Source organism: Somniosus microcephalus, chromosome 1, assembly GCF_052327205.1.
Source record: "Somniosus microcephalus isolate GS21.2 chromosome 1, FLI_Smic_1.0, whole genome shotgun sequence".
Classification (NCBI taxonomy): domain Eukaryota; kingdom Metazoa; phylum Chordata; class Chondrichthyes; order Squaliformes; family Somniosidae; genus Somniosus; species Somniosus microcephalus.
Window position 1 is genome coordinate 188,722,867 of NC_140987.1, and position 24,236 is coordinate 188,747,102.

Here is a 24,236-nt window from a genome sequence, read left to right on the forward strand (position 1 = left end):
GGCACTGAATCCAAGTTCTGCGGGTGACTCCCAAGGAGTTGACCTCCTCAACCACCTGCATCTACACTGCCTTGGTCTGCTTGGGAGGCCTCTTCCTCACTGTAGAAGGGAAGAGCACCTCTCTGTTGGCTGCAGCCCCATCTACTAAAGCCTGCAAGGCCATCTCGTCAAAACGAGGAGCTGATCTGGGTCTCCCGCTGCTCATTGTGCCTCCAGGTCCCTCTCACTCCACAGTCAAAAAGCTTGGCAGTCTGCAGAAGAAGCAAGGCTTGCTGTAGACCTTGAATGCAGCAGCAATGATGACGTAATCGGAGGCAACTTTCAATCAGGAGAAACTCATTTGCCAAGGGTTCCCACACGTTGGAAATCAATTGGACAATTAAGTTAAAATTGCATCAATCTCCCACATCCATTTAGATTCATGTGGATAACACGAAATGCGGATTACACAACACCAACCCGCACCTGAATGAAAATCCAGCCCTTTGCGTTCTCCTCACAGCTTACTGTCCCACCTAGCTTTGTATCATCAGCAAACTTGGATAGATCCCTTCATCTAGGTCATTAATATAGATTGTAAATAGCTGAGACCCCATTACTGATCCTTGCAGCACCCCACTAGTTACAGCCTGTCAACCTGAAAAACATCCATTTATCCCTACACTCTGTTTTCTGTCCGTTAACCAATGCTACTATATTACCCCAACCCCATGAGCCTATTCTTGTGTAATAACTTTTTATGTGGCACCTTATCAAATGCCTTTTGGAAATCCAAATATACTACATCCACTGGTTCCCCTTTATCTACTCTGCTAGTTACATCCTCAAAAAACTCTAATAAATTCGTCAAACATGATTTCCCTTTCATAAAACCATGTTGGCTCTACCTAATCATGTTATGATTTTCTAAGTGACTTGATACCACTTCCTTAACAATGGATTCCAGTATTTTCCCGATGACTGGGTCAGGCTAACTGGCCTGTAGTTCCCTGTTTTTTCTTACCCTCCTTTCTTGAATAGCGGTATTACATTTGCGACCTTCCAATCCACTGGGACTATTCCAGAATCTAGGGAATTTTGGAAGATCAAAACCAATGCATCCACTTTAGAAACCTAGGAGGTAGGCTGTCAGGTCCAGGGGATTTGTCGGCTTTTAGTCCCATTACTTTCTCTAGTACCTTTTCTCTACTTATATTAATTATGTTAAGTTCCTCACCCTCATTAGATCCTTGGTTCCCTACCATTTTTGGTATGCTTTTTGTGTCTTCAACTGTGAAGACAGATATAAAATATTTGCTTAACGTTTCTGCCATTTCCTTATTCCTCATAATTTCTCCTGTCTCAGCCTCTAAGGGACCAATGTTTACTTTTGCTACTCTTTTCCTTTTTACATACTTGTAGAAACTCTTACAATCTGCTTTTATATTTCTTGCTAGTTTTCTCTCATATTCTATTTTTTCCCTTTTTATCAATTTTTTGGTCAACCTTTGCTGGTTTCTGAAACTCTCCCAATCCTCAGGCTTACTATTATTCTTTGCAACATTATAAGCTTCTTCTTTCAATCAAATGCTATCCTTAACTTCTTTAGTTAGCCACGGTTGGATCACTTTTCCCATGGAGTTTTTGTTTCTCAATGGAATGTATTTTTTTTGAGAATTATGAAATATTTCTTTAAATGCTTGCCACTGCTTATCTACCGCCATACCTTTTAATCTACTTTTCCAATCTACCTTAGCCAACTCGCCCCCTAGCCATCTATCTATCTCTATATATAAACGGATACTTCTGTCTGTCTGTCTATCTGTCTGTCTGTCTGTCCTCACGTGTGCGTCTGTCCGGCTATGCGCTCGAAAGTTATAGAGCGTACCTACGCGTGCGTTACGTCAAAAGAAAGCTTACCGTTCGGAAACGGTCGTAAGCGTATTTACGTTTCGGCCGGACGAAAATCGCGCCCGCGGTATCCGAAAAACGTTCAACATTCCGCTCATTAGCATCTCATTATCCGCTCATTAGCGATAGAGTGACCTCAAGGTCGACCAATCGTACGCTGGGTTGCTGGCGCGTGCGGCCGGGCCCTCCTACGGTCGAGTGACGGGATGATTGACCAATCCTACCCTTTGGTGACCTGACGGTCAACCAATCGGTGCGTGTGTGGGCGGGCCTTATCGTTCTGAACCGAGGTGAGTCGCCGCCATCTTGATTCCAAACTTTTCATTTCTTTTTCCCGCTTTCTGCGTGTTTCTTTTCAAATCTACATTTCCAGCAAAAAAAAAGTTGCTTTTAAAACACAAATTGTTTTTTAAAAAAGTTAATTAATTTGTAAATCTTTTCTCTAACCTCTATAATTCTCCTACCTTTCACTGTTTTTCCAGGCCCGGGGCCTAGGCTTCTCCAACTGCCAGCAGTGCAACTCTAGACCCAGGCTCCCGGCCTAGGCAGAGACAAACACTGGCAGAGGAGAGAGGGTGTGCTGCCTCAGCTCCATTCCCAGGGTCAGGAGGTGGGGAGGCTTCATAAGCAACTGGGGTAGGTCGCAAGCCCCGAATAATAATCTGAAGATCCTGTGTTTGCAGCTGAGGAAATTTCTTCTGCTCACAGCCCCAGGTTAACGGCAGCCATCTTTGTCAAGGAGGGCGAAAAGTTTCAGTGCGACGCCATTTTGATTCAGTGTGTAAGAGTGCCTGCGCGGCCATCTTAGTACAGGAACATAGAGTGGGTGGGGCTTCTGTGCTCCAAATCGGGTCCTGGTGACCGAGACAGACAATCGGCTGTGTGGGCGGGGCCTAATCTTTCCAACTGAAAAGCAAGTGGTGGCCATTGTTTGTGGTACAACACTGAGAGGTGAGGACCCGTTTTTTAATAAAAAGATTGGTGAGGTTGTAAAGTGTATGTTATAGAAAGATTGACCAAAAATGTTTTATAAGTACAGGAAACTTTGTGCTATCCGGAGGTGAGCTATCTGGCAATCTGGAGCCAGCGGCAAAAATCAGCAGCCGTTTTTTATTTTGCTTTGTTTGAACAGTCAAGCTGTGCAAGGTCTGTAGCTATAGCAACAGCTTTAGCTACAGAGCTTTAGGGCCACACCCAGTGTTTAGAAGCTGTTGCTAAGCAACAGTGTTTGTTGTTAAATACAGAGATAAGAATCTCCGTATCTCTCAACATTAACTCTGGAGACGGTGGGTGCCGGATAGCACAAAGTTTCCTGTACTTTAAGTTTATCTCCCCCCGTCTCTTTCCACCCCCCACACCCCCCCCTCCCCCCCCAACAGCCCCCACACCCCCTTCCCCCCACCCCACCTTCCCCCCACACCCCCCACACTCCCTTCCCCCCACCCCCCTTCCCACCTCCCACCCCCCTCCACCCCCCTTCCCCCCCACCCCCCCCACACTCCCTTCCCCCCACCCCTCCTTCCCCCCTTCCACCCCTCCCCACCACACCCCTTCCCCCCCGCACCCCCACTCCCCCCCTCCCCACCCACACTTCCCCCCCTCCGCACCCCCCTTCCCCCTCCCCTCCGCTCCCCCTCCTCTCCCCCTCCCCGCCCTCCCCCTCCTCCGCCCTCCCCCTCCCCCCCCTCCGCCCTCCCCCTTCCCCCTCCCCTTTCCCCCCTCCTTCCCCCCTCTTCCCCCTCCCCTTCCCCCCTCTTCCCCTGACCTTCCCCCCTCTTCCCCCCCTCTTCCCCTGACCTTCCCCCCTCTTCCCCCCACCTTCCCCCCAGTCGCTCTCTCTTCCCCCCAGTCGCTCTCTCTCTTCCCCCCAGTCACTCTCTCTCTTCCCCCCAGTCGCTCTCTCTCTTCCTCCCAGTCGCTCTCTCTCTCTCTTCCAACAACATGCCCTCGAAAAAGCCTTGGCACCGCCGGGCACTCCAGCTAGTCTATAAACGAATCGATCTGTCTGTCTATCTGTCTGTCTGTCTGTCTGTCCTTCTGTCCTCGGGTGTGCGTCTGTCCGGCTATGCGCTCGAAAGTTATAGAGCGTACCTACGCGCGTGTTACCTCCAAAGAAAGCTTACGGTTCGGGATGGTCGTAAGCGTATTTACTTTTCGGTCGGATGAAAATTGTTCGCGCCTTATGCAAAAAACCTTCAAAATTAAACTCATTATCTGCTACTTAGCATTGATTGACTGACGTCAAGGTTCGACCAATCCTGTGCCGTCACGATTGACCAATCCTACAGTACAGTCCCTTGATGGTTGGCCAATCGGTGTGTGTGTGTGGGCGGGACTAATCGTTTTCATCTCAGGGATGTGGCAGCCATTGCCTCAAGCTAAAAACACCATTTACTTCCAGCTCAAAATCTGCTGATGCAGCTTCGAAAAAGTTAGTATCTCTTATGTTATTTTTAAAAGATTTACCAAAAACGTTTTATAAGTACTTTCACTTTCATCTTTGAAGGTATTAAAAGGTAGAAATGTTGCCCGGCAGCAGATTCACAAAGGGACAGAGAGACAGGGCCCAAAAGCCTGGGACTCCATTTAAAATGTTGCCCGGCAGCAGATTCACAGAGGGACAGACAGACAGGGCCTGAAAGCCTGGTACTCGATTTTAAATGTTGCCCGGCAGCAGATTGAGAGAGGGACACAGAGACAGGGCCCAAAAGCCTGGGACTCCATTTAAAATGTTGCCCGGCACCAGATTCACAGAGGGACACAGAGAGGCCCCAAAGCCTGGGATTCTATTTAAACCGCCCGGCCCAAAACAGCCCTGGCAACGCCGGGCTCCCCCCAGCTAGTATCTATATATATAAAGCGGTCGATCTGTCTGTCTGTCATTCCGTCTGTCTGTCTGTACTGTATAAACTCGAAAGTTATAGAGCGTACCTACACGTGTGTTACATCGAAAGAAAGCTTACGATGCCAGAACCGTCATAAGTATATTTACGTTTCGACGAGACAAAAATTTCGCCCGCGGTATCCAAAAAACGTTCAACATTCCGCTCATTATCCGCTCATTAGCATCGAGTGACGTCGAGGTCGACCAATCGTACGGTCGAGCGACCCAACGGTCGACCAATCGCTGCGTGGCGGGGGCGGGTTCCTGGCGTGTGTGGGCGGGCCCTCCTAGAGTCGAGTGACGGGACGATTGACCAATCCTACGCTTCGGTGACCTGACGGTCGACCAATCGGTACATGTGTGGACGGGCCTTATCGTTCTGAACCGAGGTGAGTCGCCGCCATCTTGATTCCAAACTTTTCATTTCTTTTTCCCGCTTTCTGCGTCTTTAAAAAAAAAAGTTGCTTTTAAAACACATATTGTTTTTTAAAAAAGTGAATTACTTTCTAAATCTTTTATCTAATCTCATTAATTTTCCTACCTTTCCCCGTTTTTACAGATAGGCCTCGAAGCCTGGGCGTCTGTTGCCAGCCATGCTGGACCCTAGGCAATTGTTTTGTGGCAAGCTCCTCCCACCCCTCACCCCCCACCCACCCGCTGGGCCCAATTCCGAACCAGCGGCCAGCCATCTTGGTAAAGGCTGGCTGGGCTCACTGCAACCTCCTTGCGCTTCATTCGGGGGTGGGGGGGCGGGGCTCGGGAGGGGAGGGGGGGCGGAGAGGGTTACCCCGGCAACCGGGCTCACCAGCTGCAATCGGCCGCTCAGGCCCAGGCCCGGAGATCGGGAGGCGGAGAGGGGAGGAGGGTTACCAAGGCAGCCGCAATCGGCCGTCTCAGGCCCGGTCTCGGGAGGGCGGGGCTCGGGCTCACCGAGGCGCTGCGCTCGGCATGTCAGTGCGTGGGGCGGCATGAAGCTCAGCGGAGCCATCGCCGGCAGTGGGGAGACGGTCTGCTGGCTCCCCCACTCCCTTTCTCCCCCCCTCCTTCCCCCATCTCCTCCACCCCTCCCCTCTCCCCCACCCCTCCCCTCTCCCCCTCCCCTCCTCTCCCACTCCCCCCTCCCCTTCCCTCCCCCCCTTCCCTTCCCCCCTTACCCCCTCCCCTTCCCCCCCTCCCAGTTGCTCTCTCTCTTCCCCCCAGTCGCTCTCTCTCTTCCCCCCCAGTCGCTCTCTCTCTTCCCCCCCAGTCGCTCTCTCTCTTCCCCCCCAGTCGCTCTCTCTCTTCCCCCCCAGTCGCTCTCTCTCTTCCCCCCCAGTCGCTCTCTCTCTTCCCCCCCAGTCGCTCTCTCTCTTCCCCCCCAGTCGCTCTCTCTCTTCCCCCCCAGTCGCTCTCTCTCTTCCCCCCCAGTCGCTCTCTCTCTTCCCCCCCAGTCGCTCTCTCTCTTCCCCCCCAGTCGCTCTCTCTCTTCCCCCCCAGTCGCTCTCTCTCTTCCCCCCCAGTCGCTCTCTCTCTTCCCCCCCAGTCGCTCTCTCTCTTCCCCCCCAGTCGCTCTCTCTCTTCCCCCCCAGTCGCTCTCTCTCTTCCCCCCCAGTCGCTCTCTCTCTTCCCCCCCAGTCGCTCTCTCTCTTCCCCCCCAGTCGCTCTCTCTCTTCCCCCCCAGTCGCTCTCTCTCTTCCCCCCCAGTCGCTCTCTCTCTTCCCCCCCAGTCGCTCTCTCTCTTCCCCCCCAGTCGCTCTCTCTCTTCCCCCCCAGTCGCTCTCTCTCTTCCCCCCCAGTCGCTCTCTCTCTTCCCCCCCAGTCGCTCTCTCTCTTCCCCCCCAGTCGCTCTCTCTCTTCCCCCCCAGTCGCTCTCTCTCTTCACCCCCAGTCGCTCTCTCTCTTCCAACAACATGCCCTCGAAAAAGCCTCGGCACCGCCGGGCACTCCAGCTAGTAAATAATAAAGCAGCAGAGACTGAGAGTAACTTCAAGTGATCTTTACTGGGTAACTGGAACTTCGGCACTGACTGTACAAATCAATACGCGTCTGTTATATACGCTCGCAACTAAGGATATACATCCGCAATACAAAGTAGTCCCTTCAATGTTGTATACATTACGCACACCTTGGTGGATCCTACACGAAATAGATTAGTGTTGTCACTTGGTGTCTCACAAGTCACAAGCGAGCAAGAGTAGATGGTGGAGACAGGGGCAGCAGTGGAGAATCCTCGCCGGAGGGTGCAGGATGCTCCAAGCTCTGCTCAGCTGCATGCAGACGCTCAGCCTTGGGGGCCATCAAGAGGGCGATCCTGGAGGTGCAGGAAGAACTGCATGAGGCTCTGACAGGTTTTGCGGCTGCGATGACTACAAATGTTCAGAGAATGGAGGAGTCCATCTCCAACATGAACACCACCGTGTCAGGCGATGGCGAGGGTAGACTCTTCCATGGAAAGGATGGCCATTTCACATGAGCACATGCTATCTATGGGGAACAAATAGCAGAGGCTCATAGACCTCCTCCCTAAGAGGGATGTCAACGTAGACTTGGGTCCTCATGGCCCCACTGCTGTGCAGCAAGGTGCTCTCCAGCTCCTTGCTAGAAGGGAAGTGCAGGTGGCCCATGAGAGGGACGATGGTGAGAGAGGACATTGAAGTGGGGGCTCTACTCAAAGCGCTGAAACTTCTCACCCATTCTCACAGAGCGCCAATGCCTCCTGGGATCGTGATGGCCGAGTCTGCCACTGCACAGTCGCAGGAGGAGCAGACTTTGGTGGGGCCGTCAGAGGCTTCAAAACCCAGAGGACTTCCGCCAAAAGCATCTACACAGTCGCAGCAGGGAAGTGAGTAGGCTATGTCTACCTCTGCTGAAGCCACAGGGGTTGCACCTAAAGGAAAAATGACACAGAAGTAGATGCACAAGGGGAAGCACATGGATGTTTAAAGAAGTGTTTTTGTCACTGTTTGTTATGTCATATATAAAACTATTTGGCCTAGAAATTGAGTGGGCTTAGCGCCCATTTTGCGGCGCTAGAGGGCATTGCGCTGGACTTACAGCCGGTTTTGAAATTGAATAGGGCCCAACATCGGCGTTACACCGGTAGCGTTGCGCCGGCACCGATGACGTCATCGGTGTGCGCAGCATCCCGGTTGCCATGGTGACGAGCCCCAGCGCCGAAATTCAGTTGCGGCCGCCTCGCCCGTGGCAGCCGCAACTAAGACTCTGGCAACAGAGTCTTACACGACTTTGCGCCGGCGCATAAAGGTGGAGCGGCGGCCGGCCGCTTTCCCGCCGGCCGCCTGCCCGCACCTCCCTCCCCGGACTCCCCCACCACCCCCCCGCGGAACAGATGCTTCTCGGCTGCGAGCCCGGCACTTCCCCGAGGTGCCGGGCTCATTTTTGTGGCGATTTAACCGGCCAGCGGGCGGGTGCAGGCAGCTCCTCCTTAACTGAAGGAGGAGGCCTGCACTTCCCGAGCCTGCCGCACCGCATCGGGCGCCGCAGCGCCGGAATAGCGCCGCAATGCGGCGCGTAGCGCCAGTTTTCAGGCACAAACAGCCTTCAGTAGCGCCGGCAGCCGTTTGGGCGCGGCGCTACTGAATTTTTGGCGCGCACAGTGCGACTTAGCACCGGCGCTAAATTTCCGGCGTTAAGCCCCGGCGCAGCGCAAACTCAATTTCTAGGCCTTTATGTTCATCACTTTCCGGTTATGCCCATTTTTGTCTGCTACTTTGGAAGTGACTTAGTGAGGTTAAAGTGAATGGTGAGACATAACGTTACCCCCAGCAATGGGGGTCAGTATGAAAAGAATGGCTTGGTCATTGTAGGGATGCTTGATGGTGTTGTTGGTGGGGAGGGGGCGGGACCTGCCACAGCCATGTGGGTGTAATGCCTGAAGTTAATTAAATCTGGCCATGATGAGGCCATCTCTGGCTTCCCGGGCAGCAATGTGCTCAGGTGCTTTTGGCATCTCGATCTCAGGTTTCTCCTGCTCCTCCTTATCATCTTCCAGCTAATGCTCTTCCTCCTCATCCTCTGAAGAGGCTGCGTGCTCTGAGCCTTGCTCCTCATGCAGCTAATCTTTCTTGCTGTGCTATGTTGTGCAGGGCGCAGCAGACACCGATGATTCTGGAGACCCTGGCTGGTGCGTACTGAAGGGCTCCTCCAGATCTGTCAAGGCATCTGAAGTGCATATTCAGCACGCCTACTGTTTGCTCTATGACATATCTGGTGGACATGTGGCTTTCATTATATCTCTCCTTGGCATCAGTACTTGGCCTCCTCAAGAGTGTAATGAGCCACGTGTTCAGTGGATAGCTCTTATCTCCAAGCAGCCAGCCGGAAAGTGTGTTTGGAGGTGCAAAGAGCTGAGCGAGCATGGACTGGCGCAGCACGAAAGAGTCATGGCAGCTGCCAGGGAATTTGGCGCATACATGCATGATGATCTTCCTATGGTTGCAGGCTCGTCTGCACATTGAGGGAGTGGAAGCCCTTGCGGTTGACAAAGACTCCTGGGTGATGATAGGGTGTCCTGATAGCCATATATGTGCAGTCGATGACGCCCTGCACCCATGGGAAGCCAGCCCGAGTGGCAAATCCGAGCGCCTGCTCAGTACCACTGGCTTCATCAGTGGCAAAGTTGAAATAATTGGCCGACTTGTCAAAGAGGGCACCGATGACCTGTGTGATGCATCTGTGGGTGGCCGACTACGAGATGCCGCAAATGTCTGCTGCAGATCCCTGGAAAGAGCCTGAGGCAAAAAAGTTGAGGGCGCTGGTGACTTTGACAGTCACTGGTAAGACATGTCCACCGGGTCCTCTGGGCTCCAGGTCTTGTTCCAGCAATCTGCAAATGTCTGCGACGACCTGGCATGATAGCCAGAGCCTCCTTTGGCACTGGTGCTCAGTCATGTTGTGGAAGCTCATCCTCTGCCTGTAAACCCTGTGTTGGGGAAACCGCCTCCAGTGCGGTGCAGCCCTGCACTGATGTCCTCTGTCCTGTGGAGCATCAGGTCATTGAGGAGAAAGTTGGTGGTGTTGCTGTTGCTGCTGCTGGTGTGCCTCCTGCTGGTGTTGGGGCTCATCGTGGTCTGATTCTGAGGACCAGGTTGAGACAGTATAAACGGCACCCATGCTGATGTAATAGATGACAGGTCAAGTAGAGATCAGAGAAGCAATCTGTCAGTGATCTGATAGGTAGTAGCAATGAGGTGAGAATGGCTTCCGAATTTGCAGAAAAGACTTGCAAACTCTAGACAACTAAATCTGTGCTCAAAATGCACTCAGCAAGAGTCTTTCTGTTAGGAAAGTAAGCAGGTGTCATGTAACAGTATTTATTGTGCTTTTCTTGCTCTACAGTAATAACCTCACTCAATGGGCTGGATTTTGCTAGGGCCGGGGAGGCGGGATTGGAGGCGTGTGGGGGATAAAAATCGCAAAACTGGCGTGCGGGCCCAAACCCGCCTCCATGCAATTTTCCTAAATTTGTGTCTGCTGGTCCCGACTCCGTCCCGCCTCCAGGAGGCGGGTTAGGCCCTTAAGGCCCTTAACAAGCCCTCAATTGGCTCTATAATCCCATTTTCCTAACCACTTGCAAGTTTACTCGTTTTCCCACGTGAAACACGCCTGGTGGGAAACACACATCTGAAACCTGGTGGGAGCACAACTGGCTTGCGGAGTAGCAGCTGCAGCTCAACCATTAAATGGTAGATTTGAACAGGCTTTAATTGCAGGTGGCATAACTTTGCTCTCTCAGGTCTGGGGGATCTTTCAGAAGGCATACCCACAGCTCTGGAAGTTTGCAGCCTGACAACCATCTCCAGTGTGACCTCCTGGGAAACCCCTCTCGCCACCTTCACTGAGCGCTTTCTCAACTGAGGCATCTACCAGAAGCATGGGAGCCATTTTTGTCCTGCCCTTCTGGATATTACATGAGGCCGCCCAACAGCAGCAGCAACAGTTGCGCCAAGCTGCTGCTGCCCCACCTGAGGATGCACAGGCCAGAAGGGGCCAGCGCATGGAAGGCCGTCGGCGCAGGAGATACCCCCCAAACAGGGTCTACAGACGCAGGGTCAGCTACCTCAACATGTCTGAGCAGCAGTGCCAGCGACGGACTCCTCCATTCGCTCCACACTCGCAGCAACCCTGGAGACAAAACCTGCCAGAGACTCCTGCATATTTTCCTGGAGTGCCATCACCGCTGATACTGTGGATGGACCCAGAGGCAGAGGGTCGACATGCAGCTGAGCCGAGCTGGGAGAGTGCTGCGCCCTCCGGCTAGGACTCTCCACTGCTGTCCCTGTCTCCACCATCTGCTGAGGCTCACTTGTGAGCTGTGATACACCAGGTGACAACACTACTCTATGTCCCGAAGGTCCCACCGAGGTGTGAGTGTCTGCGCTGGTGCTGGGTGCGTTGCCTTCTGCTGACGCTGCGCCCTCAGAGGTTGCAGCTTCCTCTGAGGAGTCTGGATGCTGAGGCTGAACCTCCTCCTGCGTCCTGGAGACGGGAGCTTGCGATGCTCCTGTGGGGGAGTAAAGGAAAGTGTCAGAGATGAGAGGCCAGGGTTACCTGCACAGTGCTTATTGCAGATGATCAGAGGTCCATCTGCTAGAGCTTCCAAGTCATTATCAGCGAGTCATGCAATGCAATTGAGAGAGTTGGAAAACTCTTCTGTCACCAGCTTGCTCTGCTGCACCGGTCTCTCCGTCCCCCACTTGTGTGTCGTCCTGGATGCCGACGATCTCCAGGATCGCCTCCTCCCATGGGGTCAGCTGGGCTAAGGAGGCTGCCCCTCCACCTGTCCTGGCTCGCTCTCTTCGGTTGTGAGCTCTCTTTTCCTGCAATGGGGGAGACAAGTGGAGCTTGAGCGAGAATGAAGGAGTGAGTGTAGTGAATCGATGGCATAGATGCTTAGAAGGAGAGAAAGGTGGAGTGAGATGGCAAGACCAAGGGCCCTCCCTATGTGATGTCAGTTGTTTTCATAGCATGACAGTGATAGGGAGTGTGAGGGCTGCATAGTCCATTAGTTAGGTGAATGTGACCATAGAGAGAGAGGGAGTGGGAAAGGGTGCATGGATGTCAGTGTCAAGTGGGATGTGGAGGAAGAGATTGATAAAGCCGAGAGCTGGTGAGGAAAGGCAATGGGGATCAGATTAAGAGTGATGGGAACATCATACTCACTTTTCCAGTGCGCAGAAGGTCATGGAAGCGTTTCCGACACTGGATCCATGTTCTGCTGGTATTCGAGCTGGCGTTCACCTGCTCTGCCACCCTCAGCCACACAGCCTTGGTTTGCTGGGGTGGCTTCTTCCTCCCCGAGGAGGGGAAGAGCACCTCCCTGCTCTCTGTCGCTCCCTCCACCAATGCCTGGAGGGCTGCCTCGTCAAATCTGGGGGATGCCTTACTCCGATGTGTCGCCATGAATGATGATGGTAGCAGCAGCTGCCAGGGCCAGAAGCTTGGCAGTCTGCTGAAGTGAGCAAGGCTTGTGGAAGCCCTTAAATGAAGCAGCAGTGATGATGTCATTGGAGGCGAGCTTCCCACCTGAAAAGCTCACTGGCTAGGGGTTCCCACACGTGGGGAATCAATTGGGCTATAAAATCAAAATTGCATCAATTTCCCACATCGTTCAGGATTCGTGTGGGAAACACGAAATGTGGGGAACACGACCCCAACCCGCCCCCGTAGCAAAATCCAGCCCAATGTCCACTGATCCTCCACCTTAGCTTAACAGACATGGTTCCCGAGCTGCGTGATTCCCGTGGTCATGGAATGAAATTCAACGGGCTGGATTTTCCTAAGCCCCTGGAGTCGGGTTGGAGGCGTGCGGGCGATAAAAATCGGAGATCCGGGGGTCCCGACCCCATCCCGCCTCCAACCCGCCTCCATGTCAATTTCATAGGAGTCAGGTTCCCGACAAGTGCTGGAACCCGACTCCCAGAGGCGGGAAGGGATTAAAGGCAATTAAACTGCCTGTTAACAGGTAGTTAACAGGTAGTTTTTTGCCTAATCGCGATTTTTATTGCTGGTTTGTGGGCTTCCCGACAGCTCCAAACCACGAAAAGTTTTCGAGGCAGGACGTGGGTCTGAGGTCTTGGAGGGGTCGAGATGCCCAGTGTTCAGGTGAGTGAGGGGTGCAGGAGTGCAAAGGTAAGTGTTTTGCAAGTGTTTAAATAAGTTTAACTTACTTTTACTTACCTTTACAGGAGTCGGGAGTCGGCTGCAAGAACCACAGAAGCTCCGATTTTTAAAAAAAAATCAGCTTCTTTGTTTCTACAGCAAAATGATTTTAAAGTTATTCTGAGAAAGGACTGAGGCTGAATTAGCAGTTTTTCAGTGCTTGACAGCTTCAAACAGCTGTTAAACATTGATATTTCATGTGCCAAAAGCTTTTGACAGATGAAATGTCAATCTCTGACGTCACCTGTTGCCGGGTGGCCCTTAATTGGCCTGCTGAGCCCACAGGGCGGGCTCAACAAGGTCAATCAGAGGAAAATCCAGTGGGTTGGCCACATCTCCATGGAGGCGGGACAACAAACCCGAATGTGGGTTTCCCACCTCCAACCCGCCCCCGTAGCAAAATCCAGCCCAAAAGGTCTGGTTAAAAACATGGTTAAGGGTCTGACAACAATGCAATAATGATCTAAATTAGGTCGCCTGCCTCTGCCATTCGGGTCCGTGCCGCGCTGGCAAAAGCGCCTGAGTTAAAGGCGCGAAGAGGCGGGATGACGGCTTTATTCCAACTTTTACTCCCGACCCGCCTCCAATTCTGCACGCACGGCAGCATGAAAACTCCGGCCTTTATTTCTCTTTCTGTGCTTAATTTTACTCTAATTTACCATATTTTCTTCTCCATCCTACCTCTGTTTTTTGCTGAATCGTTAAATCCCATTGGTTAAGGAGATCGGCTGTTGCTCCCGTCATTCACCAAGGTCCCACATGCCTCGTAGCCCTTGTTATCAGCTCGCACATCCAGCAATTTGCAACGTAAAACATTTTTGACCTGAAGGCTGAGAGAAAAATTCTAACTAATGGGGTACGTCACAAGGTGTCCTGCTTCAGCAAATTCTGGGCCATTAGAAAGAAGGATCAGAGCACTTGCGACCCCCTTCTAGACTTCATACAAATCACCTGTAAAAAACTTAATTCACACTTCACCATTTATTGTGATTATACTCTGATATATTTTATTATATTTTTAATTTCATTATATAACACATATATTGATTTTTAAATTACTCTGTAGGCAATGGATTTGATCGTCATTTGTTCGCAATGCACTGTCTGTCACAGTCTACGGGTAGTTAAGTATTTAAGATCAGACACTTTTGCTAACCTAATAACTTAACAGTGGAGTTCTGAAGCTATGGTCACTGTTATTGACACATTGGACCCAACACACTGAATTAATTTGACAATGCAATGGAGACGCTCTTTTTGTTAAATTGTCATTACTTATTATCAAAAAACAAACTAAAAATAAACAGTTGTCAGAGATATATCTATCATTTGAATACACCAATATTCCAGATCATTTTCAGTTGTTGTTGTGATTATTTAAAAACCTGAGCATGCAGGTAAATACAATCAATTTCTAAGCATAAATGACCCAAAAACTGTACCATATTCTAATGGGCCAGAAATTCGGGTCTCCACGGGTGAGTACGCACGGGGTACTCACCCGTAGGCCCAATGGAAGTGCGGTTTTCTGCATGCACTGCGCATGCGCGGGAAACCGGCACTTCCATTCCCCTGAAAGGGGTTCAGAAGTTGAACGCATGCGCAGGAGAGGCTGCGCGTGCGCATCGAACTTACGTTTTATTTGCAGGTTTTCCCGGGATGGTAAGCCTCCAGAAGTTAGATATGTAAAAAGCAGTTGCAAGGCCTGCTTTTTACAAGGTAAGTGGTGAATTAATTAAAATTAAAACTTTTTTCCACAGGTTTATTATTTTTAAATACATTAAAGAAAGGTAAGTTTATTTTTAGCCCCGTTAGAAAATAAAATTATTTTTTCAAAAATTTAAATTATTGTTTAAAATAGTTATTTCATGTAATTTATAGTTTACTAGCTGAAGTGCCCGGTGGTGCCGAGACTTTTTCGAGGGCATGTTGTTGTTGGAAGAGAGAGAGAGAGAGCGACTGGGGGGGGGGAGGAGGGAGGACTGGGGGGGGGGAGGGAAGGGGGGAAGGGAGTGCGGGGGGGGAGGGAGGGCGGGGGGGAAGGGAAGGGGGGAAGGGAGTGCGGGGGGGAGGGGGGGAAGGGAAGGGCGGGAGGGGAGGGGGGGCACGGGGGGGGCCCCCCCGAGGGTCGCGGCCCCCCCTCGTGGGTCGCGCCCCCCCCCCGAGGGTCGCGCCCCCCCGAGAGGGTCGCGGCCCCCCCCCCGAGGGTCGCGCCCCCCCCCGAGGTGAAGACCGCCGATTGCGGCTGTGCGAGACGGCCGGCGGGCCCGGTTGCCAGGGTAACGCTTGACGCTCAGCAAGCCCCGCCCCCCGGCCGAGCCAGAGAGAGACGCCACGTCTCAGCTGCTGCTGCGCGCGCACCCTTGCGGCGCTGGGCTGAGGCTCGGCCCTCCAGCCTTCGAGTGGGGCCGGGAGGTGCCTAGCTCGGGCGTGGGTGCGAAGGAGAAGCCGAGGCTTCGAGGCCTACCTGGAAAAACGGGGAAAGGTAGGAAAATTAATGAGATTAGATAAGTTAATTCGTTTCTAAATCATTTTTTTTTAAAACAATGTGTTTTAAAAGCAACGTTTTTTTTAAAGACACAGAAAGCGGGAAAAAGAAAGGAAAAGTTTGGAATCAAGATGGCGGCGACTCACCTCGGTTCAGAACGATAAGGCCCGGCCACACACGCACCGATTGGCCCAGCGGCACACGCCAGCAACCCGGCGTACGATTGGTCGAGCTCGAGGTCACTCTGTCGCTAATGAGCGGATAATGAGATGCTAATGAGCGGAATGTTAAGGTTTTTCGGATACCGCAGGCGTGATTTTAGCCCGGCCGAAACGTAAATACGCTTAAAACTGTCTCGGAAGCGTAAGCTTTCTTTGGAGGTAACGCGCGCGTAGCTACGCCCTGTAACTTTCGAGCGCATACCCGACAGACGCACACGCGATGACAGACAGAATGACAGACAGACAGAGCGACCGATTTATATATATAGATAGACTAGCTGAAGTGCCCGGCGGTGCCGAGGCTTTTTCGAGGGCATGTTGTTGTTGGAAGAGAGAGAGAGAGAGCGACTGGGGGGAAGAGAGAGAGCGACTGGGGGGAAGAGAGAGAGCGACTGGGGGGAAGAGAGAGAGCGACTGGGGGGAAGAGAGAGAGCGACTGGGGGGAAGAGAGAGAGCGACTGGGGGGAAGAGAGAGAGCGACTGGGGGGAAGAGAGAGAGCGACTGGGGGGAAGAGAGAGAGCGACTGGGGGGAAGAGAGAGAGCGACTGGGGGGAAGAGAGAGAGCGACTGGGGGGAAGAGAGGGAGGGGAGGGGGGAGAGGGGAGGGGAGAGGAGAGGGGAGAAGGGGAGGGGGGAGAGGGGAGAGGAGAGGGGAGGGGGGGAGGGGAGGGGGGCGGGAGGGAGGGAGGGCAGGGGGGAGAGGGAGGGTGGGGGGGAGGGGAGGGGGGAGGAGGAGAGAGGAGGGGGGGAAGAAGGGGCGGGGGAGGGAGGTGGGGAGGAGGGGAAGGGGGAGAGTCCACGAGCCCCCTGATCCCCGTCCCCCCAAACTCCCGAGCCGCCTGATCCCCACCCCCCGAACTCCAGAGGTTGGCCCCCCCGAGACTCGCACCCCCACCCCCACCCCCGAGGCTCGCCCCACCCACCAACCAAGCACCGAACTCCGGAGGCGCGATCTTCCGAGCACCGGCCTCCCGAGCTGGCTTCAACATTGCGGCTGTGCGAGACGGCCGGAGGGCCCGGTTGCCAGGGTAACCGTGACGCTGACCAAGCCCCGCCCCCCGGCCGAGCCAGAGAGAGAGACGCCGCGTCTCAGCTGCTCCTGCTGCGCGCGCGGCCCCCCCGAGGGTCGCGGCCCCCCCCGAGGGTCGCGGCGCCCCCCCCCCGAGGTGAAGACCGCCGATTGCGGCTGTGCGAGACGGCCGGCGGGCCCGGTTGCCAGAGTAACGCTTGACGCTCAGCAAGCCCCGCCCCCAGGCCGAGCCAGAGAGAGACGCCGCGTCTCAGCTCCTGCTGCGCGCGCACCCTAGCGGCGCTGGGCTGAGGCTCGGCCCTCCAGCCTTCGAGTGGGGCCGGGAGGTGCCTAGCTCGGGCGTGGGTGCGGAGGAGACGCCGAGGCTTCTAGGCCTACCTGGAAAAACGGGGAAAGGTAGGAAAATTAATGAGATTAGATAAGTTAATTACTTTCTAAATCATTTTTTTTTAAAACAATATGGCCTAGAAATTCACTTGGGCGCGGGCAGCTGGCTCGCGCCCAAAAGTTAGCGCTGGGCGGGGAGGCATTAGCGCACGCCGTATATTCGTCTTCTGCGCCCCAATTCGGAAGCGGGCGCTATACCAGGGTGTGCCCGCCTCCGTTTGGGGCGCTGCAACTGAATATCGGCGTGCTAGTTGCCGCAGCGCCACCCGATGCGGTGCGGCAGGCTGCGGTACTGCAGGCCTCCTCCTTCTCTTAAGGGGGAGGTGCCTGCAACGGCCGGAGCCCCGATCGCGAGTGCCGGCAAAAGCGCCCAGCACAACGGAGAAGTGCCGGGCTCCACGGAAACCAGCCGGCAATGCCGCTGAGGGGGTGGAGGAGGCCGGGGAAGGAGGTGCGGGCAGGCGGCCGCCGAAAAAGCGGCTGGCCGCACCTTCCGCTTTAAAGCGCCCCACTATGGCAGCAGGACGGCCCCGTTTTCTGGTCGCTGTTTGCGCCCGCTTCGGAGGAGGCGGCCGCAAATAAATATCGGGATCGGCGCGGTTTCGGGGCGTTACGGGCCACCGCGCAGACTGATGACGTCATCGGTCCCGGCGCAGCGCTAACGGCTACCGCCGCCAATACCGCTGCACTCAATTTCCGCGCTACCACCCTGCCGGCGCAAAAGACCTCTTTAGGCGCTAAGTGGGCGCAAGGCCCACTGAATTTCTAGGCCTATGTGTTTTAAAAGCAACATTTTTTTTTTAAGACGCAGAAAGCGGGAAAAAGAAAGGAAAAGTTTGGAATCAAGATGGCGGCGACTCACCTCGGTTCAGAACGATAAGGCCCGGCCACACACGCACCGATTGGCCCGGCGGCACACGCCAGCAACCCGGCGTACGATTGGTCGAGCTCGAGGTCACTCTGTCGCCAATGAGCGGATAATGAGATGCTAATGAGCGGAACGTTGAAGGTTTTTGGGATACCGCGGGCGCGATTTTAGCCCGGCCGAAACGTAAATACGCTTAAAACCGTCTCGGAAGCGTAAGCTTTCTTTGGAGGTAACGCGCGCGTATGTATGCCCTGTAACATTCAAGCGCATAGCCCGACAGATGCACACGCGATGAAAGACAGAATGACAGACAGACAGACAGACAGACAGAATGACAGACAGAAGTACCGATTTATATATATAGACTAGCTGAAGTGCCCGGCGGTGCCGAGGCTTTTTCGAGGGCGTTGTTGTTGGAAGAGAGAGAGAGAGCGCGACTGGGGGGAAGAGAGAGAGCGACTGGGGGGAAGAGAGAGAGCGACTGGGGGGAAGAGAGAGAGCGACTGGGGGGAAGAGAGGGAGGGGAGGGGAGGGAGGGGGGGAGGGGAGGGGGGAGAGGGGTGGAGGGGGGGAGGGGAGGGCGGGGAAGGGGAGGGCGGGGGGGAGGGGAGGGGGGAGGGCGGGGGGGAGAGGGAGGGAGGGCGGGGGGGGAGGGGAGGGGAGGGGGAGGAGGAGAGAGAGGAGGAGGGAAGAAAGGGCGAGGGGAGGAGGGAGGAGGAGAGAGGAGGGGGGGGGGAGGGGAGGGGAAGGGGGAGATGTCCACGAGCCCCCTGATCCCCATCCCCCCAAAACTCCCGAGCCCCCTGATCCCCACCCTCCGAACTCCAGAGGTTGGCCCCCCCGAGACTCGCACCCCCACCCCCACCCCCGAGGCTCGCCCACCACCCACCCCCAACCCCGAGGCTCGCCCACCACCCACCCATCCCCGAGGCTCGCCCCCCCCACCAACCAAGCACCGAACTCCGGAGGCGCGATCTTCCGAGCACCGGCCTCCCGAGCTGGCTTCAACATTGTGGCTGTGCGAGACAGCCGGAGGGCCCGGTTGCCAGGGCAACCGTGACGCTGACCAAGCCCCGCCCCCCGGCCGAGCCAGAGAGAGAGACGCCGCGTCTCAGCTGCTCCTGCTGCGCGCGCGGCCCACCCCCCGAGGGTCGCGGCCCCCCCCCCCGAGGTGAAGACTGCCGATTGCGGCTGTGCGAGACGGCCGGCGGGCCCGGTTGCCAGGGTAACGCTTGACGCTCAGCAAGCCCCGCCCCCCGACCGAGCCAGAGAGAGACGCCGCGTCTCAGCTCCTGCTGCGCGCGCACCCTAGCGGTGCTGGGCTGAGGCTCGGCCCTCCAGCCTTCGAGTGGGGCCGGGAGGTGCCTAGCTCGGGCGTGGGTGCGGAGGAGACGCCGAGGCTTCTAGGCCTACCTGGAAAAACGGGGAAAGGTAGGAAAATTAATGAGATTAGTTAAGTTAATTACTTTCTAAATCATTTTTAAAAAAACAATACGTGTTTTAAAAGCAACGTTTTTTTTAAGACGCAGAAAGCGGGAAAAAGAAAGGAAAAGTTTGGAATCAAGATGGCGGCGACTCACCTCAGTTCAGAACGATAAGGCCCGGCCACACACGCACCGATTGGCCCGGCGGCACACGCCAGCAACCCGGTGTACGATTGGTCGAGCTCGAGGTCACTCTGTCGCTAATGAGCGGATAATGAGATGCTAATGAGCGTAATGTTGAAGGTTTTTGGGATACCGCGGGCGCGATTTTAGCCCGGCCGAAACGTAAATACGCTTAAAACCGTCTTGGAAGCGTAAGCATTCTTTGGAGGTAACGCGCGCGTAGGTACGCCCTGTAACTTTCGAGCGCATAGCCCAACAGACGCACAGGCGATGAATGACAGACAGAATGACAGAATGACAGACAGAAATACCGATTTATATATATAGATTTAAAAAATGTGATATTTTAAAAAATTTATTTGAAGATTTAGTGATGTTTTGGGGCTTATAGTATTTATAAGTTTGACAGGTCTTCCTGTCAAACTTATGAATGAAGCATTCCCTGCTACCATTGGCTCTCCATGGCCCACGTGATCCCAGGGGACGCATCGAACTAACTGCGCCCCTGGGATACGCAAGCACTGCGAGCCGGCAGTTGGAGGAGGCCCAGGATCGCAATTCCACGGGGGCCCACAGCTCAACGGCTGGCACACAAGGTAAGTGCAGGTCGGGGGCTTGCACCCGCGGGAAGCCCCCGATACAAATTTCTGGGCCATTATGTGAAATTTTACTGCTCTCAAAACTTAGTGACTTCTGAGATTTAAAGCATTTTACATAGTTACATAGAGATAGGAACAGGAGTAGGCCATTCGGCCCTTCGAGCCTGCTCCGCCATTCAATGAGATCATGGCTGATCTTCGTCTGAGATCTTAGCTGATCTTACCAGTTCAGTACCCCGTCCCCGCCTTTTCTCCGTAACCCTTAATCCCCTTAGCCTTCAGAAATATATCCAATTCTCTCTTGAAAATATTTATTGAATTAGCCTTCACAGCCCTCTGTGGCAGGGAATTCCACAGGCTCACCACTCTTTGAGTGAAGAAATTCTTCCTCATCTCTGTTTTAAATGATTTGCCCGCTATTTTTGGACTGTGGCCCCTGGTTCTGTGCTCCCCTGCCATTGGAAACATTCTCTCTGAATTCAGCTTGTCCAGGCCTGCCATAATTTTATATGTTTCGATGAGATCCCCTCTCAATCTTCTAAACTCCAGTGAGTACAAGCCCAAACTATTCAATCTCTCCTCGTAGGTCATTCCCGCCATTCCAGGTATCAGCCTGGTGAATCGCCGCTGCACTCTTTCCATGGCAAGAACATCCTTCCGCAGATGGGGCGACCAAAACTGTACACAATACTCCAGATGCGGTCTCACCAGCACCTTGTACAGCTGTAGTAAGGTATCCCTATTCCTATACTCGAACCCCCTTGATATGAAGGCCAACATACCATTTGCCTTCTTAATCGCCTGTTGCACCTGCATGCTCTCCTTCAGTGACTGGTGCACAAGAACACCCAGGTCCCTCTGCACTTCCCCATCTCCCAATCTATTGCCATTTAGATAATAATCTACCCTCCTGTTTTTACCCCCAAAGTGGATAACCTCGCATTTATCCACATTATAGTGCATCTGCCACGTATCCGCCCATTCCCCCAACCTGTCCAAATCGCACTGTAGCCTCCTGACATCCTCATCAGAGCCCACCCCTCCTCCTAGTTTAGTGTCGTCAGCGAATTTGGAAATATTGCATCCAATTCCCTGATCCAGATCATTTATATATATATTGTGAACAGCTGGGGTCCCAGGACAGATCCTTGCGGCACCCCGCTGGTCACTGCCTGCCACTCCGAAAACGAGCCGTTTATTCCAACTCTCTGTTTTCTATCCGCCAGCCAGTTCTCTATCCACGTTAATACTTTGCCCCCAATCCCATGAGCCTTAATTTTGCATGATAATCTTTTGTGTGGAACCTTATCGAAGGCTTTCTGGAAGTCAAGGTACACCACATCCACTGGCTCTCCCCCATCTATTTTACCAGTTACTTCCTCAAAAAATTCCAGCAGATTAGTCAAACACGATTTACCCTTTGTAAATCCATGTTGACTCTGTCCGATCCTTTCCCCATTTGTCAAGTGCTCCGCTATTTTATCCTTAATAATGGACTCTAGCATTTTGCCCACAACCGATGTAAGGCTTACTGGTCTATAATTCCCTGCTTTCTCTCTACCCCCCTTTTTAAATATTGGGGTAACATTAGCTACCCTCCAATCCACGGGTACTGTTCCCGAGTCAATGGAGTTCCGGAAGATGATCCTTAGAGCATCTGCTATCTCCAGGGCCACCTCCTTAAGTACCCTAGGATGTAGTTTATCAGGCCCCGGGGATTTGTCGGCCTTCAGTCCCCTCAACTTACCCAACACCATATCCCTAGAGATACTAATTTCTGTCAGCTCCTCCCTCTCATTAGTCCCTATGTTTGCCGATATTCCTGGGAGGTTATTTGTGTCCTCCTTTGTGAATACAGAACCAAAGTATGAGTTTAATTGGTCTGCCATTTCTTTATTCTCCATTATATATTCTCCCGAATCGGACTGCAAGGGACCGACTTGGGATTTTACCAGTCTTTTCCTCCTGATATACCGATAAAAGCTTTTGCAGTCTGTCTTTATGTTTGCTGCAAGTTTACTTTCGTATTCTATTTTCCCCTTCCTGATTAATCCCTTTGTCCTCTTTTGCTGTATCCTGTACTGCCCCCAATCTTCCGGTCTGGTGCTTTTTTTTGCCAGTTGATATGCCCTTTTTTTTGATTTTATGCTGTCCCTAATTTCCCTCGTTATCCACGGTTGAGCCACCTTTTTAGGTTTATTTTTATGCCAAACCGGTATAAACATCTATTTTGCCAACTAATAGATGTTATTAAAGGTCACTGTTCAAAAATTCCCGATAACAGCATGAATTTTATTGACAAAGCCATGTTGCTCCCCTATTATAGAAACATTGAAACATAGAAGATAGGAGCAGGAGTAGGCCATTCGGCCCCTCGAGCCTGCTCCACCATTTAATGAGATCATGGCTGATCATCCAAATTCAGTACCCTGTCCCTGCTTTCTCTCCATATCCCTTTAGCCTTAAGAAATATATCTAACTCCTTCTTGAATATATTTAATGAACTGGCCTCAAATGCCTTTTGTGGTAGAGAATTCCACAGGTTCATCACTCTCTGGGTGAAGAAATTCTTCCTCATCTCAGTCCTAAATGGCTTACCCCTTATCCTTAGATTGTGACCCCTGGTTCTGGATTCCCCGCCATCGGGAAAATCCTTCCTGCATCTAGTCTGTCTAGTCCTGTTTGAATTTTATAAGTTTCAATGAGATCCCCTCTCATTCTTCTAAACTTTAGAATATAAGCCTAATCGACACAATGTCTCTTCATACGTAATTCCTGCCATCCCAGGTATCAGTCTTGTGGTGTATGTAACCGTTCCACCTTTAAGAGAACTATTTTAAGAGTTGCACTACTTTATCTTGGCTGCTGTGTACTGTAATACCGGTGGTGACCACACCGGTATATAAGTGCTGTGTAATGATTTATTGGGCAGTTCCGCCCTGACCTTCGACTAGTAAAGACCTGTTAAAATTTACTCTTGTGGTCTGTGTAGTAATTCTCGATATAACACACAGACTTAACAGTGGCGACGAGTACGATCTTACCCTGCGGCAGAGATACATCCAAGGCAGTTTAACGGGCGTCGAGAGGAGGCATCCGCCCTCATCATTCTGCTGAGAGAAGACTCGGGTCTGCAGAGCAAAGGAAGAATTCTGACACGAAGCCTTCCATCAGCAACAGGCAGTGATCATCCCTTCTATCACGGTGGTGGGTAAGCCGATCAGCGACGAGCAGCCAGTCGGCAACGTTGACTGTGAAGTAGTGGAGGGAAAAACGGAAAATATAAGGGCGGAGAACTCGACCACAGCCGGGGAAAAGAGCCGGACAGAAGTCGGGGCCGGAGGCGCTGAGACTGGGGCAGCGTAAGGCACGGGAGCCGCGGTGAATGTAAACGCAGCCGGTGCGAAAGACCGGGCTACAAGCGGGCTGGGAGACGCAACAGCGTCGAGAGAGAGCTCGACCGCGACCGGTGAAAAAGGCCGGGCAGCTACCGAGGCCGCGAGGCGCAGTGACCGGGTCAGCGTAAGGCGCGGGAGAAAATTAAAAAAACCGCGGAGAACTCAGCCGCAGCCGGGGGAAAGGACCGGACTGCAAGAGGGGCTGGGAGGCACGATTTGAAAACCGCTGGGGAGGGCGAACGCAGCAATACGGCAATCGCCATTACAGCCAGCGGGGGAGAAAGGCAAACGCGGGAAGCTGCCATTTTCGTAGGCGGGGGAAGAAGACAAGCGCGGGAAACCGCCATTTTGAAAAAAAAAAATAAAAGGAAAATTTCTTTTTTGTTCTCAAGAAGACTGCGAGGATGCCTAAGCGTGGTAACATCAATGATTTCGATCCCGATGTTGAAGATTGGGCCACGTATGTAGAACGCATAGAGATATATTGTAAGGCAAATAAAATATCGGATGAAGATAAAGCACTAACCTTACTAAACTCAATGGGTGCAAAGACATACGGGCTATTGAAGCATCTTCTATCACCAGCTAAACCGGCGGATCAGACTTTCGCTAAAATTGTTGCTGTTCTGAAAAATCATTTGAACCCCACACCGCTGATGTTAGCGGAACGATTTAAATTTTATGCGAGAACGCAACTGAAAGA

The 24,236-nt window shown here is 52.9% G+C and overlaps 1 protein-coding gene and 1 long non-coding RNA gene across 5 annotated transcripts in view; one reads left to right on the plus strand and one right to left on the minus strand.

Annotated features, from left to right (window-relative positions):
• Window positions 1–14,463, minus strand: part of LOC147124518 (uncharacterized) — a 34,140-nt gene extending 19,677 nt beyond the window's left edge. The window contains exons 1-2 of the long non-coding RNA XR_015078467.1: window positions 14,377–14,463; window positions 13,616–13,764 (exon numbers count right to left, since the gene is read on the minus strand). This is a non-coding gene — a long non-coding RNA (uncharacterized LOC147124518). The remainder of the gene's footprint in view (window positions 1–13,615; window positions 13,765–14,376) is intronic.
• Window positions 1–24,236, plus strand: part of LOC147124516 (carnitine O-palmitoyltransferase 2, mitochondrial-like) — a 253,228-nt gene that overhangs the window by 142,015 nt on the left and 86,977 nt on the right. Inside the window, exon 1 of one of the 4 annotated variants that reach the window (XR_015078462.1) lies at window positions 14,548–14,653. The exons of 1 other annotated variant lie outside the window; for it this stretch is intronic. The gene's annotated coding sequence lies outside the window, so the exon portion shown is untranslated. Of the gene's footprint in view, window positions 1–14,547; window positions 14,654–24,236 lie in introns of those variants that run through there. 2 more of the 4 variants (XR_015078464.1, XR_015078463.1) reach the window with 2 other exon arrangements.